Here is a 24,340-nt window from a genome sequence, read left to right on the forward strand (position 1 = left end):
CCTGTGAGGTGGGATGGATTGTCTTGGCAAAGGAGAAGTGTTCACTATCACAGATTTAGACAGATTTGTGAACAATATTTCAGAGAACTGGTTATTTTGTGTATGTGGAAAATGTTTCACATCTTTGAGTTCATACCATAAAAAATGGGAGCAATAACAAAAGTGTTGCTTTCATATTATTGGTCAGTGTAGTTTACACCGTTTAAATTTTGTTGCATGTTTTTTTGCATTTTCGTTGTAAAGGTTAGTTCTGATTAATACAATTATTTAAATTTATACCAAGACCTATTCACTCCTTTCGACTTAAATTTCAATTCAAACCCATGAGACTGTCAGGAAATGTCAGGCGTCGGGGTTGTCCCCGCACACCTGTTCAGCATCCAATCAGGGAACCTATTTTAGTCCATCTTGCCCTCCAGCTAGTGTCGGTTCGTCAGCTCTAATGAAGGACTCGCCGATCCAAGCCAAAGCCTACGCTAAAGCCTACACTGAAGCCTACGCCAAAGCCAAAGTCTATGCTAAAGTCTATGCTAAAGCCTACGCCAAAGCCTACGCCTTGCCAATGCCAAGCCAAAGCCGATGCCCAAAGCCAACACCAAGCCAAAGCCGACGCCCCAAGCCAACGCCAAAGCCAACACCAACGTCCACACCAAAGCCACCAGAACCCAAGCCACAAGAACCAAAGCCACCAGAACCAAAGCCTCCAGAACCCAAGCCTCCTGATCAAAAGCCACAACAAACTCTGAATCCACCTCCACAGAACAAAAACCCAAAGAACCAAGACCAACGCCAAGATCCAACGCCCAACCCCTTCTTTTCATCTTCCAATAAAACTCACTAAATCATACCAAGTCCCTGTCTGCCTTTTTGGGTCCAGCAACTCCAAACCTAACAGGAAAGGTAGCTGGACCCAAAAACACGAGAGCTTGGAAGAGGAACCATGGCTTAAGATAAATGCAGTACCAGCCCTACCCCATGGTCTGTGAAGTACAGATCTTAAGGGCAGGGTTACAAAGTAAAATCCGTAAAAACCTTAATTATTACCTTTCTCTGGTCAAGAACCATGGTCTCAGCCTTGGCGGTGCTGATCCTCATCCCAGACAATGTGCACTAGGCCACTAACTGCTCCATGCATACTGGAGGTCCTGGCTTGACGAAGCCAACAGGACACCATCATCTGCAAAGAACAGAGAGGAAATCTTGTCATCCACAAACCATACCCCCTCTGGTCTCTGGCTGCGCCTAGAAATTCTGTCCATTTAGATTATGAACAGAACGGGGGATAAAGGGCAGCCTGGTGGGGGTCCAACATGATCCAGGAACAAGTCCAACTTATGGCCGGCTATGCGAACTAAGCTCCTGCCCCGGTCACAAAGAGACCATTCCCCCTGGACCCCCATACTCACAAAACACCCTTCATAGGTCTTTCCCAAATCCACAAAACACACATAGATTGCATGAGCGACCTCCCACAAACACTCCAGAACCAGCTGGTCCACTGTTCCACGACCAGGACGGAAACCGCACTGTTCTTCATGGATCTGAGGTTCGAGCATGTAAAAATTGACTGCCTGAAACTCTTAAAGGCTGAAACTTCTTCTGCATATGATGCAAAATCAAGGAAAGAAAGTGATGCTTTCTAACCTTTTTGTTTCAAAGCTGTAACCTTATGAAGAATCCCCGCTCACGCTTCTTCGCAGTTTTGCACATTATTGTGGCTAAAGATTTCTTTTCATTGAACAACGAATTGAATCAAAGGTATTGAACCTGGTTGGAACCACAAAATTCTCTGTTACAACTGTAAACTTTCTATTTGTAATGATTCTTTTTGCTGGTAAAGTCAATTTCAGTCGACAATTATCATTTAGTGAATAGGTGAGTGGTAGATTTTTCTTTTTTCTGCCTGCACCTGAACATTTCAGAGGATTGAGAAGCATGTGTTTGTGACATTTTGCAGAGTTTACAAATGAGTGAGTCAGAAATGAAAAAGGTCGAATGGGAAAAGGTCGACAGTCTCACTCCAGAGATGAAATTTCAAAAACAATCTTTTTGCAAAAGTGGAATCTAATCATTGCACCATAGCTAAAGTCACTGAGCTCTTTAGAATAACTTATTTTGAATGATTCAGAGTAGATTAAAACCGCTGACCCTATTATTGTTTACCATGGTGGAGTTCACGTCTATTGTATTCATTATCAACAACTCTTTTCAGTCTGTATTCAAGTTTTACCCTAATGAGGGTCACCGCATCTGCTGGAGTCTGTGCTAATTGACACTGGCAGAGAAGTAAATGCTAGCGAGGTCACCAGTTCGTCACAGGGCTAGGCAAAGGCAAACAGCCAGACATACTTGTTTAATTCACATTTGTAACTCATTACATCTGTTGTATGCTTGGTGGGAGGCAACGTTAAAACTAAGTTCTTAGAAAGACACAAAAAGGGTGACAAACAGGACAGAGTCAGAAAAAAGTAAGTGGTACGAGCAAGGAGTGATGGTTACTTACATTGGGGTTAAAGTGTATTCAGTCACCCACCATCTGTCCAAGTTCTCCTGCCTAAAAAGATGAGAGAGACCTGTAATTTTCAGCATAGGTATGCATCAACTATGAGAGACAAAATCAGAAATGAACTCCATAAAATTATTGGGTGATTTTAAATGAAAATATTAGCTAATTTTGTTGGAAAATAAGTATTTGGTTGTTAACAAAAGTTTAACTCAATACTTTGTTACATAACCATTGGGGGCATGACAGAAGTCAAACGTTTTCTGTAGGTCTTCATAAGGTTTTTACACACTGCAGCTATTATTTTGGGCCCATTCTTCCCTACAAATCTCCTCTAGAACAGTGATGGTTTGGGGCTGTCGCTGATAGAAATGGACTTTCAACCCCCTCCAGAGATTTTCTATGGGGTAGAGATCTGGAGACTGGCTAGGCGACTCCAGGACCTTGAAATGCTTCTTACAAAGTCCCTCCTATGTTTTCAGCTAGTGAGTTTGGGATCATTTGAATGCTGAAAAACCCACCAAAGTTTATCATCTATGCCCTTGCCAATGTAAGGAGGTTTTCCCTCAAAATATCATAATATATGGTCCGATTCATTTTTTTCTTTACACAGATCAGTCGTCCTAGTCCCTTTGCAGGAAATCAGTCCCAAAGCATGATGTTTCCACCCCCATGCTTCACAGTAAATTCTGCATTCTTCCTCCTCCATTCATGACAACTCGAGTTTTTACTATAGACTGTAAAAACAATAGACAGCTCAAACCCTCCCTTTTTGGTTCCCCAATAGGAAGTACTTCTATTGAGAAATAGACAGTTATTACTCAGTCATTTTATTTGTCAGAATGAGCATTCTTCTTCTGATACCTTCTTCTCAACATCTTCTTTCTAATGATAATTTAAAGAATATTTTTTCTATTTTCTTACAACTGACCAATCAGATGCCTCAGTAAAAGAATGTGGATCTGATGTTGAACGTCTGAGGCGTTTGATTGACAGATTTAGGAAGGGCAGCAGACCTAATCCATGCGTTCTGTGAAAGGCCTTTTCCTTCTTATTTAGCAATACTTTTTAAAGCGTTAAAAAAACAAAGATTTTCCCATATCTCTCAGGCTTAACGCGGGTGAACCAGGAGTGACAAACGGTTAAAAATAAAAATAAAGGTTAACAAATGCAAAATGAACATTTGCAGATTCAAATAATCAAGTGGTTCACTTCTCAAAGCCTTGTACAATTCTTTAGAGCCCCCGTTACTGACTGCATAAACGAAAAGCTGAATACAGTCTGTGTTTTCAATACACAAATTTGCAAAACTTTATCGAAATTCTAGAAATGTCATAAAAGAATAATTTTGTTATCAACCAAATACTTATTGTCTACCATAATTTACAAAAAAAATATTTAAAGATCAGATAATGTGATTTTCTGGATTTTCTTTTCTCATTATATCTCTCATAGTTGAAGTATACCTATGATGAAAATTACAGGCCTCTCTTATCTTTTTAAGTGGGAGAACATGGACAATACTTTGAATACTGAATGCTTTTTTGCCCCACTGTAATTGTTTTCGAAGCCCTGAAATGAAGCCTGATCAAAACAAAGCAGGCATGGAAATGACACCAGCAGGCCCAATATGCCTTCATTGCTAAAAGGTCATAGGTCAAGAGCTGTTTTAAATGTAAAGCGCATGGGCAAAAGATATACTTTAGATCTGTTCGAGTACACATGTGCTTCATCTTAATTATGTTATTGGAAGAGTCTGTTTCTCCTATGCTTTGCTGATATTTATATGAAACTTTGATGGAAATAAACACGATTAAAATAATTAAGAAATACAGACAACTATTGTGCAAGTCTCTTTCCTCTTTTAAAAGAATTACTCAGTCCTGGGCAAAGAGTATACACAAATGTTAATTAAAGTTTAGAAAATATTGTTTATTTTTAATTCAATATATTTATGGGGAATGATTTGGATCTCAAAGGCTTGATCCTAATGGCATTAGTTCTTCTGGATTTACCTGTGTCTCCTGTGTGGAGGTTTGTATTTGACTCTTATCTTTGGATGCATTTGCTTAAATACTTTATTTATTATGTTTTTGATAAATGGATGTATTTACATTAGGCCTGCACAATAAATCACAAATGTATCTTTATCGCAATATCAAGCTGTGCAATATGCATATCGCAAAAGTCAGCAAAAATTGCAATAAATGGTTGCCTTCAATGTGCTAAAACAGTCTTATAGCAGCATGATGTATTTAACGATTGAGATAAATCCATTTATGCATTTAACCAATCAGATGGACGCCTTCCAGTTGTTGACCAATCGGATGGATCTCCTGTATGTTAGATGATCGCTTCCTATGTAAATGAGGGTCATTTAGAGCAGCGGTCCCCAACCTTCATTGCGCCATGGACCAGTTTGATGTCTGGCAAAATTCTCACGGACCGGTATGTTATATGTGGCGGACACACGCTGCAGCAATGGTACAATAAAGGCAGAGACACGTGATGAGACGTACTCTGCACTTTTATTTTGACACACTAAACATTGTCCATCGCAAAGGTGTCATCATCCTCTCTCCTTCTCACACTCATGGTGCTAAAAAGAAGTAAACACAACAGGAAGAAATAACTAAGGGTGAAACAACACAACTGCCAGATGAAAGGACCTGTAGACAAAAAGAAACACCCGTGCTCAACCCTATTGTGACCAAAGCAGGCAAAGGGGATTGATTGAATTCCCTGTGATGCCACCCATAGGAAAAATCTGTTGCTCATATGTTGCTTGATCTCGTCTCTTGAGATCAGTTTGAGCGTCTCATATTCGTATCATTCTGTGATCATTTGCTTCTTAACTCTTGCTCCTAAGGGTCCCTTAGGAGCAAGAGTTAAGCTATAATGAGAAAAGACATCACTGAGACAAATGAGGTTGAGTTGAGATAACGGTTTGAGCAATAATTAAGAAGTGGGAGAGACGAACCTAAGACGCTCATGAGACAAATCTGAGAAGAATGAGTCCTAAAAGAGATCTCATCGTTGTCTGTCTGATGTCTCTTTCATGTCTTAATCATTTCTCTTGAATGTCTAACCAAAGCCGTTAATGAGAAGGATATTTGAGATATATTTGAGAAAGAAAAGAGAATTTATTTTTATAGCAATGGTCGCCAATCCTGGTCCTCAAGGGCCACCATCATGTAGGGTTTAGATGTTTCTTTGCTCCCCAGATGTGAATCAACAGGTGATTAACCACCTCCTGCAGAACTTGAGGAGGCAATTCAACCACTGCAGCAGATCTGTTGGAGCAGGAAAACAGCTAAAACATCCAGAACAGTGACCTTCAAGGACCAGGATGGGAGACCACTGATATACAGTAACAGTAAAAACAATACTAGAAATGTAAATGCTTTACACTTTATTTGGGCAGCACCATCATCAGTACAGCATTTTAATTGTGGTAGCAGTATTAGACACTTTTTAAAATATTAAATGCATTAAGTACATGAACCGTGGCATACTCAATCTGGTTGACACGCTGGTCATGAATACTTCCAGATTTTAAACAACACACTGAAAAAAAAAAACATTATAAAAACATAAACATAAAAACATTCTCTGAAACTTGCAGACTATCAAATCCATGAACCAATTTGAGAACCAAATTAAGATTAAAAATAAGAAAAAAGATGGAAGAGAAACCAGTCCGCATACTGTAGATCATAGCAGTGGCCTTAGAACCTGCTCTGCCCTACATTTGCTGACAAAGGCTTTCTTGAGCTTGGCCTCTTCAATTTGTTCCCAACCAGGTAGAGTGGCACATCTTAGGACATCAGCTGTAAGACAAGAACATTAAAATCTGGCATGAGTAAATTGATAATAGACCGCACATAACAAACAAAGATAACACTTCAAGCTCGAAGCAAACTGTAGTTTTATAAAAGCAGCTGCATAATGCTACCATAAGATTACGTTTCTGTCATCCCTAAAAGCAGCCACACGTCGCTAGAGAGGACATCTGTTTCAGTTAAAAGAATTGAAATGCAGCATTCTATGGGCATTAAATATTTAACAAATAAGGTTCAAATCTGTTTCATTTCATTTTTCATGATACAGTCCAGATCAAACATTTAAGAAATGATCAAAAGTCTCATTTTGCATGGTTGGCTCTTAACAAGGGAAAAATAATACCCATGTCTTAATTGGGACGCTGAGGGCTGATCGTGTCAGACGGCAAACTGTGGAATAAGATATTTCAACGAATATATATTATGCTATGATTAAGAATTTTGTGGTCAATATTTTTTGGATTGTTCAGAATATTTCCATTAGTTTTTTAAATTAGAGCACTTTGGCTTAGGTCTTTGTTCTGTTTGAGACTGAAGAATTATCCCTTAGTGGTACAAAAGTAAAGATTGGAAAAAAGTCTGTTATACTTAGAAAACTTCATAAAGCCACCCTTTAAATTGTATTTTATTTCTTTTAATGTGACACAATCTTGCTATTTAAATCAAATTACCCCAAAATACGGATTTTCAAAGCTAAATTTTAAGTTAGCCAGGGCTGCTCATTCCTGGTCCTTGGGATCTATCACCCTGCCTGTTTTCCAGATCTCCAAGCCCTGCTAGCTGTTGATCAGCTCAACCAGATGTCTCCACATACTGACTGAATGAACACACCTGGTCCAGGTAATCAGCAGCAAGCAATTCAGTGAGAGTTGGAAAACAAGCAGGCTGGTAGATCTCAAGGACCAGGGATGAGCAGCCCTGAGTTAGATTAATAAAAGATTAATTAGAATAATTAACTGCAGGTCATGATTAACTAACCACACCCAAAAATGAATCGCATGACAGCACTCATAAATATGTACCTTTGCAGAAACTCCAGGGTTGAAGCCAGCTCAGTTGGATAATGACGGTTAATCAGAAGTAGCTTCTGAACATCAGTCATAGTGCTGCAATGTTGTTGTGTACGATGGAGCGGTTCCAAATGAGCATGAACCTCCTTGGGGAAAAGCAAGACTGTCCTAAAGACAGAACAATGGATAAAGTAAACATGTCACTCATGTACAGTGTACAAAGACAAAACCTTTAGAATAATTTAACACTGGAAACTTTACTTACCACATACAATAACAGTTGGAGTCAACGGCACCTGCTGCAGCTGGACCTCGTCTGCATCTTCTACAAGAACATGGCATCCTCCTCATTAAAGTAGCAGAGCAGAAGAAAGCGCATCTCTTTAACATCTCATCTCTTCTGAGCAGCCACTCTGCTCTCCCCGCATCATCTGCAGCCTTTTAGAGTTTGGAAAAACGTCTTGCTTTCATCATTTCTGCAAAAAGAGTGCAAACCATTTCCTTCCTTAGTCTTGGGCCAGGTCTCTTTCCCCTCTGCACAAATTCCTCAGAAAACTTACTCCATGGAATTTCAAAGCTGTCCTCCCAGTCAATGTATGTACAGTCCTCGGCTTCTGGAAGATGTGGATGACAAACTTCTCGGTGACTATAACAAAAGTGATGATGATTGTGTTGGTGAGGTCTCAACAGATGACGATGTGCTGTTCTCTGGCGTTTGGTCTGCAACAAAAAACAAACAAACAGTATAAGTGTATTAAGTTTATACTGTACTGTCAGTGTGTTACCATTCATATTCATATCCACTTCCGTGCATTACAAAAACTCATTTGTAATGTTTGACACTCACATTTCAATTTCCAGAGAGCAAGACGTTTCCGGGCTTGAACAGGTCTCAAAGCTGGCAGCAAGTCAGCCTCTTCTATGAATCGTAGATCCTCATACAACTCCATTTATTCCAATGGACTGCAAGTGTTCTTCCAGGATGTCTTTTGTGGCTCTGGTAGGACCTCCATAATGGCAGTGTGGAGGAACATGGGTTCTGATTCACTCATTTTCACGAGTATTTAGATCACCTTGAATCAGAGAGGGGAAAAAAACATCATGTACACACATTTTATACAGCACAAAGTAAGATCTGGAAAGGTTTTTAAATATGATTTATGATTCACTAAAATCCTCGTACATATCAGTGTTGACATTTGTTGGCTTAGCTACATCTGTGCTCTCTAAACATCTCCACCACTGACAGAGGGCTGAGAACATGTTTCCCTAATATGCATACTTACATTTTCAGATTATGCTTTCTAGACATGTGAGCAGTTAATGATGACTTTACTTTAAACACATGTCCATAACCAGTTTCAAAAGATGACATGACAGGCCAAACGTCTGCAAGATGATCTTTTAAACAAGATAAAAGCTTATACAGCGTAAAAATTGAACATACAGTGAAACTGCACATTTTGAAGTTTGCAATAATGGAAATGGTCTGTGGTGTCGTCACACTGTGAATGGGATGAACCATGCAGACCCTTAACTTAATGAAGACAGAGCAAAATGTCTTCCAACAGTTACTTAGCACTCACGCGTTTGGAAAAATATCGAGGCTCATTCCTGTAAACTCTGCACTGCAAATAACTCTTCAATGTCTCTATTTTTATTACAAAAAGCACAAGTAAACCTTTATAAAATGTAATAATTACTTATACAGCCAAAGCCACCGCGAGTAGCCCAGACGTCTGCATTACTGGCAGAGCTAGCTTAAACACCTTTAGCATTCAACTGAGTTCAGAGTTGGAGGAAAGAAATCGCAAACTTACCGTGCAAACTTCAAAGATTTTATTTGAATCTTTTCCAGACAAGCAAAAAAAGTGTTGGAGATTCATCCCACGGATTGTTAAAACGCAGAAAAAATACGACAAACGGTCGTCAAAAGTCTCTCGTTCTCTGCACTTCTCCCGCTTGCAGATTCCGGCCCGTTGGTGACGTCAACCAATGAGTTTTCCCTCCCACCGTGATCAACCAATCAGAAATCTGTGTCAAGTGAGGCTGTGATACAGTTTAAAATTCAAATCGGGTTACTCCAGGCTTCTGTTTGTTCAATATGATGCAGACTAAAATCAAGAAAACAGAAAATATTTTCAGCTTGTTAGGCTGCATGAAGGGGGATTTTTAAAGACAAAGATAAAGTAACTCAAACTGAACCCCATAAATCTGTACCGTCCTAAAGTTGATTTATTTATTTGATTATTTTTATTTGTGTATTTTATTTGTTTCAAATGTAAGATCTATTTTTTGTTCACTTTAAGGTGATCCAAATATGATCCCAAATGTCCTTTATTTAGTTCAGACATCAATGTGTTAAATGTTTTATACCCACCAATATATAAGTGTGTGTATATGCACTTATGCGTGTATGCATGTGTGCCAGTGCATGCGTGTGTTTGTGTTTAACTAAACCTAGCACCATTAACCCAACATACATTCTTGTTCATTTATGTTTATCTAAGCAGTCAAAAAAAAGTTTATTAAATCGACACTGCAACGTTGTCTTGAAATTTCATGTTTTTTAAAAAGTTTCAAAAATATGTCTTTTGAGGACATGACCGTCTTAATGATTTAACTTTTTTTTCTTGAAATTGTAATTAAGTTATATAAATATGTAAGCAATAAACAACTTTTTTAAGTTGAACATAAATAAAATAAAAAATGTTATTTTCTCGAGATGAACTGTAATGGTGTCATCATGAGACTCATTTTAGGGCTCGTACTACTCTCATTTTTCTTTTTGCTGAGACAATAAAAAAATAGGCTAAAACAAGATCTAAATTATTGAGCAACGAAAGACAGAACCATTTATGTCTTTCACTGAGACGTAACTGAGATAGGGATTTGAAGTAAGGATATCAAATTGAGACATACTTGAGCGCAACATAATATGGCTCATTTTTCTCTCAATTGAGATCTGGAGAAGAGACAGTTGTGAGAGAATTTTGAGATCTCAAACAGTGCTCACTGTGAGACTTATTTCTCAGGAGAAATGTTTGAGAAGAATGAGAAAAGCAGTTTAGTCTCAAACAGTTCTCATTTATGTCTAGGAGACGTAAATGTGACAGAAACGAGATCTCATCTTCAGTTTTGCTTTGCTATGGGCAGCTCCCACAGTAACCCCTGCAGCCTGCGGATCTCCGACAGCTGACCAAACGTGCACGTGACGTACACTACAATACAACAAAATAATATGACCTGCATGAAAACTGTGGTATTTTCTAAACATAAAAATAAACACAAATTATGATATGAGCAACATCCTCTCTGCCCGAAACACTCCGTGGTCGCTATTATTATAACATTTAAACATGCCTTCAAAATAAGTGCATGGAAAATCCAACTCACCACAATACTGAATGGTTGGAGGGAATCTCTCGTTGGGATACATTTTAAGTAGGACTCCTGATACTGTCTATTAAATGTAGCTTTCTTTTTTTGAAAGTGGAAGGCTCCTTTTCTGTCTCCTGGCTGGGCCTTTTCCCCTCACCAAAGAAACTTTCCAAAGACGTTTGTTTTTTATTCATTTTGCTAGTTCCTGGGTATTATTTTAGCGGTATCCTGTCACGTGACCAAGACATGCAAATTGGCCTGCGTCAAGAGTGACATAGACGGATGGAACAGAGAATCTGGCAATTTTTCAAAACAAAACATCTTTCAGATTCCGAAATAAATAAAATGGAAGTCATGTAAGTTATTGTATTTTTTCTGTGCGGCCCGGTACCAAATGACCTACGGACCAGTACCAGTCCGCGGCCCGGGGGTTGGGGACCACTGATTTAGAGTATAACTTAAGTTATGTTGACCGTTATTTAAATTAAACTGTTGCAGTGAAATGGAAATTATATTTTTTTTTGGTTGTTTTGCCATTTGTTCATGTGACGCAAGTTATATCGTCATCGCAATATTGATCACCAATATCACATATCACAAGTTTTCCTTATATCGTGCAGGCTTAATTTAAATGCAATTGTTGAGCCAATGGGACAGCCAGCTATTTTTAGGAACCCCAGCCTTAAAGGCCTACTGGTTGGAGAGCCGGAAGATTATTGCAAATTCTTCCAATTTCTTTTCTTTGCTTTCTCATCTGTTGTTCTTTAGGATAGGGTTGCAGGTGATCACATGGCTGAGCTTTTCTGCTGGCCTTCATCTCTAGAAACAAACACCTATTGACTCTGTTACAGCCGTCACAGGAGGAGCTGTCAATCCTATCATGCCCACAGCGTGGTCGACAAACTCACATGCAGCAACACACTGGAGGGCAGGACGCATTTACCTCGCGGCAGTGCCTCACCTTTTATTAGTGCTCTTGTAGGGGAGGCACATGAGTTTGCATTTAAACACATCTGCAAACCCTGTGCCTGCACAGAGACCTATGGAGACAGTTCCAGCTGGGTCCCTGACAAGATTTCCTGCTTGCTGAGGGTATCACAGCAACAACATGGGCAGCAGGGGGGTGTGAGACTCACTCTAGCTAATCAAGGCATGTAAGCAGCAGCATGTCTACACGAAGGCAGACACTTCAAAGCTCCTCTGTTGTGAGTTGTTTGCTTGCCTGTTGTAAATTTTTCTTTCAAATGCCAGAACAAACCCTTTGAACACCCTTTCAGTCCCTTCTTCTCCTTCCCCCTCTTTATCACTTCATCTCCCTCTCTTGCAAATCAACCTCTTCCATTGCAGCTTGTTTACTGTGGAGTTAACGCTTTTCTTTCTCCATGTGAACACTGTCTGTCCTTTGTGTATTGCACCTTATTGCATTGATTGACTGCATTATCTTTTTGCCTCATACCATGAAAGTTAGTTTTTCAGCTTCAAATGCAGATGATCTCATGTCAATAAAGTTGTTTTTAATTCAAACTTGGGCAAAAGATAAAGAGAATATGTGTTTTACTGTTATTTTCAACAGTGTGAACAACTAAAGATTACTTTTGTTTTATTAATGAATTGTTTAAATCTGTATTTTGGATTATGTCAGGCAAACTTTCAACCTTTTTAAATTGTTCTGATGTTTGAAGGGAAACTAAACAATAACTCATTTCTTGTGACTTCTTCTTTCTCTTTCGGCTTTTTCCCATCAGGGGTCGCCACAGCGAATCATCCTTTCTTATGTGGATGAGTCGCATGGTTATCTTGGCAATGTTTTACGCCGGATGCCCTTCCTGACGAACTCATTTCTTGTGACTCTTGTTCCTTATTTGTTGTCTACAATTACACACAAGAAACAGTACATTACAAATATAAATCACCGATTATGCTGAGTGAGTGGCAGATTTTTCATTTATCTATCAGTCCATTTTTTTAACCTGTTATATCCTTATCGGGCTCAATGGGTTGCTGAAACCTGTCTTAGATACTGTTGGGCAAAGGAAAGGTTCACCTTGGACAGGTTGCCAGTCTGTTGCAGGGCCACACAATCACACACGTAGGGACACTTTAGAGAAAGCAATTAACCTTTGAGGCATGTTTTTGGACTGTGGGAGGAGAAAACCCATGGATGCACGGGGAGAATATGTTAACTCCACAAAGAAAGGTCCCAGCCAGGAATTGAACCAGGACCTTCTTGCTGTGAGGCTAACCACTGCTCCAACGTGCAGCCCAGTGTGAATTTATATTGCTGGTAAAATGTCACACAGATGGGCATATTGCAACGTGTCCAAAGGGATATTTTTAAGGATGAAAGACACTCACTGGCTACTTCATTAGACAGACCTGTCCAACCGCTTACTATCACAAATTTCTAATCAGTCAATCACACTGTAGCAACTCAATACATTTAGGCATGTAGACACGGTCAAGACGAACTCCTGCAGTTCAAACCGAGCATCAGAATGGAGAAGAAGAGTGATTGAAGTGACTTTTAACGTGGCATGGTTGTTGGTGTCAGACAGGCTGGTCCGAGGATCTCAGAAACTGCTGATCTGCTGGGATTTTCACCCACAACCACCTCTAGGGTTTCCAGAGAATGGTCCATAACAGAGAAAATATCCAGCAGCAGCAGTTCTCTGTGCAGAAATGTCCTGTTGATGCCAGAGGTCAGAGGAAGTTGACCAGACTGGTTCCAACTGATAGAAAGACAACCGGAACTCAAAGAACCACTGGTTCCAACTGAGGTCTGCAGAAGAGCATCTCTGAAGGAACAACACGTCCAACCTGGAGGCAGATGGACTACAGCAGCAGAAGACCACACCGGGTACCACTGCTGTCAGCTAAGAACAGGAAACTGAGGCTACAATTCACACAGACTCACCAAAACTGGACCATAGAAGATGGAAAAACGTTGTCTGGTCTGATGAGTCTCCATTTCTGCTGCCACATTCAGATGGTAGGGTCAGAATTTGGCATCAACAACATGAAACCAAGAATCCAACCTGCCTGTATCAATGGTTCAGGCTGGTGGTGGTTGTGTCATGGTGTGGGGGATATTTTCTTGGCACACTTTGGCCTCTTAGTAGCAGTTTAGCATGGTTCCAACGCCACAGCCTACCTGAGTATTGTTGCTGACGATGTCCATCCCTTTCTGACCACAGTGGACCATCCTCTGATGCTACTTCCGGCAGGATAAGGCTCCATGTCATCAAGCTGGAATCATCTCAGACTGATTTCTTGAACATGACAATGAGTTCACTGGACTCAAATCTCAACCCAATAGAGGACCTTTGAGATGTGGTGGAACGGGTTATCGTCATCTTGCATGTGCAGTCGACAAATCTGTAGCAACTGTGTGATGCTGTCATGTCAACATGGACCAAAGTCTCTGAGGAATGTTTCCAGAACCTTGTTAAACCTATGCCACTAAGGATTGAGGCTGTTCTGAAGGTAAAAGGGGGTCCAACCCAGTAATAGCAAGGTGGACCTGATAAAGTCGCCGCTGAGATATTTTAATTGAGTGATGAAACACACCTTTTTTCCGTCTTGCCCTGTGGCTTCATGATTTATGGACTGGTATAAGTCTGAGATCTGAGGGGACCACCGTGCTAAAACAACAGGTGTTTTGGACATTGGATTTTTGATTTTGAATTGTACTTTCTCTTTGACACATGACGGTTGTATGCCTATCCATCCAAAACCAGTAACATTTGTTTCAATAGATGTTTTTGGAAGAAATACAAATGATCTGTTTGCTTTATCTTGTAATAAATGTATTTTAAAGTTGTAAATATCAGACATTGCAGATGATTCCTGCTTGAGTCACACACTTAAGTATAAGTGGTTGCTATGTTACTTTGGTAAAAGGTTTGTTTTGGTGGTGATGCTGGTAAGTGAACGGCCCACAGGACAGCGGATGTAAGTCAGTGATATAGTGGGGTTCGGTGACTCACTCGTGTGATGTTATCAACAACATTTTAGAAGCCTGAAACTCTACGTGAGTGTCATGATGAGGGCTTTCTGACGAGAATTCAGACTTTAAAGAATAGCAGGAGAAAAAAGTCTGCTAACAGTCTTTGACTTAAACAAACTACATTAGAAAGAACATAACCAATTAAATAGATGTTTTTAGCTAACTATAAACTGAAGGTCAAATAACTCCAAGCAAAAATATTTGAAAGATCACGACAACAATTAAAAAGCAAGAACAAGTAATAATTTTTTTTTTAATTTAAAAATAAAAATAAATTATCATAAACCAAAAAATATTAAATAAAATAAAAATGAAAAATGTTGGTAAAAAAAAAAAAGAAATCTGGAATCAAAAATGAAATGTTTAAAAACGAAACACAACAAGAAAGCAGGAAAGGTGTGTCCAGACTAAAATTCTGCACCTTCTAATTCAAATGAATGGGAGGGCGTGTCCAAACTTTTGGTCTGGACTGTAGGTACTGGGGGAAATCACTCATTGTTGATGCTTGAATTTTTGAAAAAGTGTTTTTAATGTCAGCATATAAGTTTTATGATTAGTGTGGAGCATAACAGCAAATAATGTTCGATGGAAATGATGGACAAACGTCATCATCCAATCAGTGATGCCCCATAATACCTACCTTGTCTGGTTTCTAAAAAAAGAAAATAAAATCACAGCTTAATTTCAAAAATCAAAATAAAATAAGAACAAAATTATAGAATGAATGGCCTTAACCAATAATGTTCTAAAAGTATGATTGAGTAAATAAAGTGCTGTTTATTTCTAACACTACTTATGCAGTTTCTCCAGTACTTTTAATCGGTTCAGGAGCCCGAATGGTGCTTCAAAAATAAAGGGGGAAAAAAAACACTCATTTTTTAAAGAAAAAAGTGTGATGATGAGGCAGCATGACAGGATGAAGGAGATGCTTTAATGTGGCTAATATGCTTAATTTACATGACCGTCTGCTCTGCAGCTGCAGCTCTGTATTCTCACACATGGAAGCAGACACGGATTTCACCGCTGATCGCCATGATGTCAGCCTTTTTCAGAGCGTTGAACGCATCACTCTGATCCATCAGGTCGCTAAACTAGAATCTAATGCTTGGAGCATTAGTTTGGCCCGTCATGCCGACGGCATTTTGGTTGATGCTAAGTGCATTAGCCTATTAGCCGCTGTGCAGCTGCAGTGCTTGACTTGTTCTTTTCTTATAATAATAATAATAAACTTTATTTGTATAGCACCTTTCCAGATAAAAATCACAAAGTGCTTCACAGTACAACACGATAAAACAACAGTAAAACACAGTAAAAACACATGTTAAAAAGAAATTAAGAAAAAGCTATTTTAAAAAGATAAGTTTTTAGCTGCTTTTTAAAAGAAAACACTGAGTCCACAGATCTGAGGCTGAGAGGAAGAGAGTTCCAGAGGGATGGGGCCACTGTGGCAAAGGCTCTGTCTCCTTGAGTCTTTAAACGGGTTCTCTTAACAGCCAGCAGACCCTGGTCACATGACCTCAGTGACCTGCTGGGAGTGTATGGCTGCACCAGGTCTTTTATGTAGACTGGTGCTTGGTCATTAAGAGCTCTGTATGTTAAGTCCAGGATTTTAAAATGCACTCTGTAGTGGATGGGGAGCCAGTGCAGCTGCATTAATAACGGGGTGATGTGTGAAAACTTGGATGACTTGGTTAAAAGCCTAGCAGCAGCGTTCTGGACAATCTGGAGCCGTTCTACAGATTTTTTACTTAAACATGTGAAGATGGAGTTGCAATAGTCGAGACGGGAGGATATAAAACTGTGAATGAGCATCTCCATCTCAGAACGGGACACAACTGGACTCAATTTTGCAATGTTTTTAAGATGATAAAAAAAAGAGCGAACAAGGGACCCAACATGAGAGTCCAGGGATAAAACCGGGTCTAAAGTTACACCTAGGTTCCTGACAGAGGGGTTGATAAAAGAAGCAAGTGGACCGAGCTCATGGATTATCTGGGGGAGACAAATGTCAGGAGCACAAACTAGGACCTCAGTTTTGGCTTCATTGAGTTGGAGAAAGTTGTGATTCATCCAGCTCTTAACTGAGTCCAGACACTTTTGTAAAGTCTGTATTTTAAAAACATCCTGTGGTTTAAAAGACACATAAAGCTGAATTTCGTCAGCATAAAAGTGATAAGAAATGTCATTAAAAGAACTTAAAATATGCTGTAAAGGCAGCAGATATAAAATAAACAATAAAGGTCCCAAAACTGAGCCTTGGGGCACACCAGTTTTTTTTAACTAAAAAGCACCACAATCTGCGTTTTTCTATGATACTGGCAGCAACGTGGCACCGAGTTTCGGTACCCATTCCAAGTAAAAACTAAGTAGATCATGTCTCATTACAACAGAACAAGCTGCCTCTAGCTGAGATCTTTTAGTTGTTTTGTGCGTGTAGAGCAGCTCAAAGAGGCTCAGTGGGCGGGGCTGCAATCCAGCGTTAGGAGGTTTGAGTGGAAAACAGACGCTGAAGGACGCTCAGAAGTAATTTAATAAATATCAGCCTGACAGCATTTTGAATCGATATAAGTATGGTCAAATGAATTATTGTGATATATAGACAAAAAGATTTTTTCCAACACCCCTACTATTTAGTAAAATATTTAAACATCCACTTTGATTCTCACTGGCCTTTTAATTAGGATTATGCCATTTTTAGCCAAAATCAAAAACCTGTGTTGTTTTCTGAAATGTAGTTTCTGCAGAGCAGCAGTAGTTCTTAAAAAATACGTTGTGGGCGGCACTGTTGGTGTGGAGCAACCCCACTCCCCTTTCCCTCTCCGTTGCCGAGAGCTGAAACCAGGAACCTTGTGGTCTATCCATAAATAACCTCTTTTACAAAGGTAATTCTTTTAACTGCTCCTACTGAAATAAAAAAAAATTGAAATAAAAAAAAAATACTCCCAAATTCTGGCCGCTATGCCTCTTCAAACTGATTTTTCTCTCCATAAGTTGTGCATGGACATCACCACCCTTGTTCCACTTCTGATACATCTCTGGACCATCTTTTAACCCCTTGTGCTATCTTAGATGACCCCCCCTTACATTGACGTGTTCTCCCTACCATGACAAAGGTGGATAAAGGTGGAAAGATTTCATGTAATCCATGGACACCGGTGAAGATCACAAATCATTGAAGAAAAAAGGTTCAGAGCACTGTCTAGTGGGTCTAGATGACCCAACTCCCAATGTGAAAGTGCCTAGGATAGCACAAGGGTTAAAAGCACACAAAAGCAAAATGCCCATCAGGGCAGCTGTCACTCCAGTCACAGTCCTGACCCCTTCCATGAGTGAACATCTGTTCGGTGCTGAACTGTGTCTGGTCTGTGAATCACTGGGAGGTAACGACGACAGTTATCCAGCAAGTTTTGACATTGTTGGAATTAAACCCGCAGTTTCAACAGTTTTTGCAGTTAAAGTTCACACAAATTACTAACGAATTTAAAAAGACTTTGATTTTTTTTTATGTGCACTATAATTTGCGAGGAATCAAACAGCCTGCTGTTCGTTTTTTATATTATTACTACCAAAAAGAAAATGACCATTTGCACCATGAATTTTTATACCTTATCCAATTGTTTTCAATTCAATTCAACCACACATGTACATTATGTTCATGTGGATATATAAGTGCAAATACAGGTTCTTTATTGTTCATAAGCACAATATGATATCACTCTATGGCCTCCAGGACATTTATTACCATTCTTCAACAACTCTGGATGTAGATATTTTAGACTTTGCATATTTTAGCTTTTTTATTTCTCATTTTATATGTATATATATTTTTCCATTTCTAATCCAGACTTTTATATACTCTTTTTAACACCTTGGGAGCATCACGATGTCATGTCATTCTGATGAAGTAATGTTAGTGGATGAACTTCTAAATCTTTTTACCTTAAGGTATAAAAAACTAATACATTTGTATATCAATAAAAGCTCAACAGCCAAAATTGGCTCAACAGGACTTGTTTCAAACATCCGTCTGCCACGGTTGCCAGTTTGTGCCCTTCACACCGGACACCAGCATTCATGAATATGCAAACCACTCATGATCAGAAGCTGCAACTCAATAGTGTAAGCCTGTGATTGTTACATCTTTATATTCTCTGTAGAACATTTTAACGTATTAATTTGTGTCCGAATGTACTAAAATGACAAAAAACGTCTGTATCTTTGCTGGTTATAAGAACGTATCAGGTATGAATATCGCTTTAATCGTGTTTGTTGCTTAGCTCGTGTCTGCACTGAGAAGACAGAAATGATCAGCTGTCTGCACGGATATTTGCATCCTCAAGGGAGGAAACGACTGTTGAGTGATATGGGGAGGAATGCATCTGTGCAGACTGACACTGTTTCATGGGTTGTATCGTGCAAATGTTGGAAAAAAGGTCTGGAGTGAGGCCTTTGTTCTTTGAAGTGTTGCTCTAATGTATCATTCTTTCATGTTTCATCCAGGGAGACGTCCAACAAATGAGGGAGGATCCCCACTGCTCTTTCCGAGGCTGCTCTGAAGTTGTCAGAGATGACACGCCATCTTTTTTTAATCAGCTGGAAAAATGTTTGGAATCATTTTCGAGACTTAAATTTAGCTCTTATGTAGAGTGGGGCAAAAAAATGTATTTGGAAAGTCAAAAAGATGATACTGATACCCTTCAACTGAGAGGCAGAATGTGTGCAAATGAGAGGAACTTCAATGGAACGGTGAGGTTGCAGGGCGCAGAGGAGAAGAAGGTGGAGGACTTTCAGTTCTCAGCGGTCAACAGTCCAGAACAACAGAGTGTAGGAAAGAGGTGAGGAGGCATCTGCAAGCAGTTTAGAACGGGTGGAGGAAGGTTTCAGGTGTGATCTGTGACCAAAGAGTGTCATCAAGAATGAAAGGAAAGGTGAAGAAGACTGTCACGAGAGGAGCCATGTTTTTGGTTTCGCGACTTTGAGGCCGAGCATAAGGTAGCAGAGATGAAGATGTTGAGGTTCTCTTTGGGACCAGGATGGATCATGAATGAATCTATCAGCGGTACAGATCATGGTGGATGTTCTGGAGATCAATGCAAGGAAGAAGATGGAGACGGGTTGGACACAATGGGAGGCGGGACAGTGATGATGTTGGTGAAAGGATGCTGAGGTTGGAGCTACCAGTGAAGAAAACGATCAAAGATGAAGTGTGTGGACGTAGTCAAGGAAGACACGAGTGGTTGGCATCAACGAGGACAATGAACAGGGGAAGATGGACACAGATGATTTGCTGTGGAGACCCCAAAGGGGAGCAGCTGAAAGACAAACAGGTATACGGCTTGAACTGAATCAAAAATGAAGTGAAGACAAGCAGTGCAATGCCATTGGTCTGTCTTTCAGACCCGGTATCAGAGCTAACACGTGAATGGTTGGGTGTCTCCAATACAGAGTGGAATCCACTATGCCAGGGGTGTCAAACTCTTTTTAACTGAGGGCCACATCAGCATAGTGGCTGTCCTCAAAGGACCAGATAAAACTTATACATGTAACTAAATGTAATGAAAAGTAACAACTCCTTAATGTTAAATAACTCATTTATTTATTTACTATAACTTTTTAAAGTGACAATTACAGTTGCACAGAAAACATATATTTGCTTGTTACTCCAGCATAAATCCTTTCAGGTTATGTCCGCTTATTAAAACCCACATAACTCTATTAACCCTTGTATTATCCTAGGCACTTTAACATTGGGAGTTGGGTCATCTAGACCCACTAGACCAGGGGTCGGGAACCTATGGCTCGCGAGCCATATATGGCTCTTTTGATGGTCACATGTGGCTCGCAGACAAATCTTTAATTATAGTTTTTTTTTTCATTAGACCAGTCCTTCTCGGGCGCGATGCGATGTCAGAGGCGCGTAGTAGTAGCAGTGCTTAGAGAGAGAAATCTGCGCCAGCGCTATCAGTTACTATTATCTATTATTTCACAGAGTTTGTACCAGCTGGAAACCTGTGAATTGACGTGCCTAAAACTACGCGCTCCCGTCTCTGAGAAAGAGCGCGCAGATGCGGGGACGGGATGTGTGAGGGAGAAAGCAGAGGGTGGGGCTGAGGTGTTGTGGGGACAGGCAGCAGGTGAATCGCGCAGGGATTGTAAAAACGTAAAACCCGCTTCCCGTCACTCACTGCAGCGTGTGAGTGTGTGTTTGGCTCCCCGTCTGCATGTGAGCAGTCTTTGTCACATCTACAGAACATTCAGACCTAAGATCACGTTAAAGTCTCAACGCCTGCGTGAAGCAGAAACTCACCACGTATCAACCGGACTAGACCATCAGCAAAACTACCACGAGAAATACTCATCATTTATTAGCAACAGAATAACAATGTTATTAAAAAAGAATCCACAGACTTATTGTACTTTAAAAATGTTGAAATTAAATCAAATGCACACATTCATTTGTATATTTAGTTTTAAACAAATTGTCGCGGACTGAGTTGGATGGCTGTTGGGCCGCGTTATAAGTTCTGGAGTTCATTGAACGCATCGATCAAGCAGAGATCTGATTGGCCCTCAGTTCTGTCGCTCAGCCTGTTGTTAGGTAGTTTGGACCAATGGGGTTCAGCTATGGGCCGAATAAGGGAAATGGGAGGGCTGCAGCGGGAGCAGGGGAATATAAAGTTGGGAGAAGCGCTCTCGTGTCGGCGGGAGAGATTCAGGAGTTGCTGAATTAATTGAACGGCGTTTGTTGCGGTCTGCAGTAATCGGAATAAAGAACTTTAAAAGAGGTTAAGTCTCCGTGCCTCAGTGTGGGAAAGGGACACTACATTATTGTATGGCTCTTTCGAAATTACATTTCAAAATATGTGGCATTTATGGCTCTCTTGGCCAAAAAGGTTCCCGACCCCTGCACTAGACAGTGCTCTGAACCTTTTTTCTTCAGTGATTTGTGATCTTCACTGGTGTCCATGGATTACATGAAATCTTTCCACCTTTATCCACCTTTGTCATGGTAGGGAGAACACGTCAATGGAAGGGGGGGGGTCATCTAAGATAGCACAAGGGTCAATGAAGGATCAGACTGTCCAAGTGACTAAAGAAAAATAACATAAAACTGAGCTATAAAGAACATGTATGACACGTGTAACATTTTACAAAAAAGGGCTGCACTCAGCCTTGCATCCAACTGATGGTTTGATGACAAAAATTTGTCTGCATACAGACCTGCAAACATTGAATAAATACAACAGCAGCTACACATAAATAATATTTAATCAACCAAAAAAACTTTTATGCTCTCGCTTTGACACGTGCACTAAGCTGTTTTAATATTTGGGTTTCTGTCATGTCTCCTTAGATTGATGTTCATCACTCGTTCTTTTTTTCCTCAGCCTACTGTACAGGATTATTGGTTGAATGCTGTAAAGCATTCAACCCTTTGTTTTCCTGTTTCTCTTTATTGGTTGAATGCTGTAAAGCATTCAACCCTTTGTTTTCCTGTTTCTCTTTATTGGTTGAATGCTGTAAAGCATTCAACCCTTTGTTTTCCTGTTTCTCTTTATTTATTGGTTGAATGCTGTAAAGCATTCAACCCTTTGTTTTCCTGTTTCTCTTTATTTATTATTGGTTGAATGCTGTAAAGCATTCAACCCTTTGTTTTCCTGTTTCTCTTTATTTATTATTATCGTATCTTATAGTATCTTCCGCCGTTTTTTGGCGTTTAACTACTTCTACAATTTTTAACCTATTTTAACCATTCTACTATTAAAATGTTCATCTCTTTCATCTTATTTCTGCTATGACTTTTGGTTTTTCAAATCCTTTTACTTTTTAAGATATTCCAGGTTTTCCGGGAATTTTTGCTCCATTGAAATACATGGAGAATTTTTCGTTCAGAAGTTCACAGTTAAACTCCTTCTACAATTTTTCACCTATTTTAACCGTTCGACTATGAAAATGTTCAGCTCTTTCATTTTATTCTAGCTATGACATTTTGGTCCTTCAAATCTTTGAGCTTTTCCAGATATTCCCGGATATTCCCAGATTTTCCAATGTTTTTGCTCCATTGGCCACACCTTTGCTTCTTTAAACAATTGTAACTTTAACATTCTTTTGGCTAGAGACACCGTTCAAATATTGAAATGTTCACAAGGTTTTGGACTTCAACATAAGGTTCAAAATTATTATGGGATGGCAACACCACCTACAGTTTGGCGGCCATTTTGTGCCAAAATGTGAGGCAATTTTAAACTTCTTCAAACTTTCACCTATTTTTACCATTCTACTATTACAATGTTCAACCTTTTCAGCTTATTCCTTTCAGCTATGACTTTTGGTCCTTCAAATCCTTGAACTTTTCCAGATATTCCCGGATATTCCCAGATTTTCCAATCTTTTTGCTCCATTGGCCACACCTTTGCTTCTTTAAACAATTGTAACTTTAACATTCTTTTGGCTAGAGACACCGTTCAAATATTGAAATTTTCACAAGGTTTTGGACTTCAACACAAGGCTCAAAATTATTATGGGATGGCAACACCACCTACAGTTTGGCGGCCATTTTGTGCCAAAATGTGAGGCAATTTTAAACTTCTTCAAACTTTCACGTATTTTAATCCTTCTACTATTACAATGTTCAACCCTTTCAGCTTATTCCTTTCAGCTACGACTTTTAGTCTTTCAAATGTTTGAACTTTTCAAGATATTCCAAGATTTTCCAGGATTTTCCAAGATTTTTGCTTCATTTAAATACATGGAGAATCCTTGAAAACCTTTGTTGCTTTCAAGCATTATAACTTTAACATGCTTTCAGCTAGAGGCACCGTTCAAACATTGAAATGCTCACAAGGCTTTGGACTTCAACATACGTTTTGAAATTATTATGGGATGGCAACACAACCTACTGTTTGGTGGGCATTTTTTGACAAAATCTGAAGCAAATGTTGCAATAAACTTCATCCATGGCTGGAACTGAACATATTGAAATTCACTGGATCTGGACATATAAGGAATGTGGGCGTGGTTAGCAAACAAAGCTCGTTGCTAAGGACGTCCAAAAGTTTACTTTTTCCGATTCATCTGAAACTGACGCTGATTTGTTCCTCATCTCCAGGCGACCCAAACTTTAAATGGTTGCTATGGAGATAAAATCAATAGAAAAGCCGCCATTTTGAAAAGAGTGGATTTTCTATCAACTTAGAACATGTAGCTTTTACCAATATAATACTCTCAAACAACGTGTTTTTTGGAGTCAGTTGATGATGCTGATTCCAATGCTAGTACTTTTAGCCATTTAGCAGCCATTTTTTCTACAATTTCAGCTTTCATGCTTAAGTCCTACAAATTTTGACCTATTTCAGCCATTCTACTATTACAATGTTCAACTTTTTCAGCTTATTCCTGCTAGGACTTTTGCACCTTTAACTTTTCATGGTTCTTCCAGTACAGTTCAGCCATTTCTTCAGCTAATTCAGCTTTCATTCAGCAGTACAGCATTCAACCCTGCATTTTCTTCTGGAAATGCAGCTCCTTCTAGTTATTGGTTGAATGCTGTAAAGCATTCAACCCTTTGTTTTCCTCTTCTGCTATCTTCCGCCGTTTT

The 24,340-nt window shown here is 39.5% G+C and overlaps 1 long non-coding RNA gene across 1 annotated transcript; it reads right to left on the minus strand.

The window, feature by feature from the left end:
- Positions 1-5,900: 5,900 nt before the first annotated feature.
- On the minus strand, positions 5,901-10,056 carry LOC111946322 (uncharacterized). Its single transcript, XR_002871996.2, has 6 exons — positions 9,176-10,056; positions 8,203-8,428; positions 7,916-8,075; positions 7,621-7,831; positions 7,368-7,523; positions 5,901-6,333 (listed from the first exon to the last, which is right to left on the minus strand). It is a non-coding gene; the product is annotated as an uncharacterized LOC111946322 (long non-coding RNA).
- Between the last annotated feature and the right edge of the window lie 14,284 nt (positions 10,057-24,340).

Source organism: Oryzias latipes, chromosome 18, assembly GCF_053564925.1.
Source record: "Oryzias latipes strain Hd-rR chromosome 18, Olatipes_Hd-rR_3.1".
In the NCBI taxonomy this organism is placed as follows: domain Eukaryota; kingdom Metazoa; phylum Chordata; class Actinopteri; order Beloniformes; family Adrianichthyidae; genus Oryzias; species Oryzias latipes.